Below are 1,474 nucleotides of genomic sequence, written 5' to 3'. Positions count from 1 at the left end.
TACACTCGGACATAAAATATATTTAAACATATAATTCATCATTTATCAACAACATCATGAAGAAATTCATAACTTACCATTTATTTCAACATGACCAATATGTCAAATAATATAATCAACATTATAGTCATAATCACATCACATACATAAACATAGGAATACACCATACTTGTAACTCACATGTGGGAAGGTACTTCCCCAATGATAATGTATGCATGATATGTCATGATCATCCACCTTACACCAATATCCATCCAACATCCTAATCGGAAATAATCGAGAGTACAGGTCCCGTACCAAGCCGTTTTGTACCACCCGAAATAACATATCCTTGCAAGGAATACAAATAGATCGATCGGTTCCCTCAGGAACAGTCCTACCCGGACCTAGGTCGTACAAACGCTTTCTGGGCATCCCTCTCATCGATCTCGAATGCAATCCAGGGGTTGTCAGAGATTGCCTAGTTTGGCCTGTGAGAACTGTCCGATCCAACAGGGTACCTCCCCAGCAATACAAGGGACTCGTCTCACCCAGACTCTCCCTCAAGGCACTGTTAGCGAATCACCGTCCAATTAGTGCCGTCCCTGCTTACATCATGGTGCTCTAAGACGTCCCGTCATTTCCTCTCCACTACTTCATGGTCACAATGCAATGCATTCTTAATCAGAATCAAATGCAAATGTATTAATCAAACACATGATCCGCCCGTCCTTAAGCCATCTCCCGACAAGGAATGCTTCTCGTGGGACCCGATAGTACGTCAACCGTACATGCTCAAGGTAACATCTCAATCACAACAACTCATCACCGAATATTCCTGGACGGTCACATGACCAAGCCTCTTACGGTCGGTCGGTCGTTTTTCAGTGATATCATGTATCCTTACTAGGGTACCCCCTAGTTCACGACCTCAAGTCGGATACTTGCCCAACAAGGCATGAACATAAACAATGCTTTCATACCTTTGTGGAGTCATGCTTCACATCTAAGACATGATCTCATTCAGCAACCTTTATATCACAACACACCCTACCCAGGTTCATCACATTGTTCTCAATATCATTTTATTCCAATCTTCCCACACCGTCCCTCGCCCAAGCGGGGACTAGTCGCTCAAGCGACAATTCCTCTTTAAATCCTAAACCAACTGCAGCTTTCCTCGCCCAGGCGAAGGTATTATCGCCCAAGCGAGAGAGTTCTAGAAACTCCTTAAGTTCTGGAATTTTTTTTTTTGTCAAATCGAGTTTTTGCTCGCCCCGGTGACGCCTTGTTCGCCCGGGCGAAAATCCTGGGATTTTTTTTTCGCCCAATCGAGTTTTTGTTCGCCCGGGCGGACTTTTGCTCGCCCCGGCGAAAATCCTAGGATTTTTTTTTTCGCCCAATTGGGTTTTTGCTCGCCCGAGCGACGCCTGGTTCGCCTAGGCAACAAGGATTTGGACAGAATGCTAATTTTTGCCATTTTCGACAACCGAAA

The sequence above is a fragment of the Lupinus angustifolius genome, chromosome LG19 (genome assembly GCF_001865875.1).
Source record: "Lupinus angustifolius cultivar Tanjil chromosome LG19, LupAngTanjil_v1.0, whole genome shotgun sequence".
Taxonomy (NCBI): Eukaryota; Viridiplantae; Streptophyta; class Magnoliopsida; order Fabales; family Fabaceae; genus Lupinus; species Lupinus angustifolius.
Note: the sequence above shows the minus strand (reverse complement) of the source record.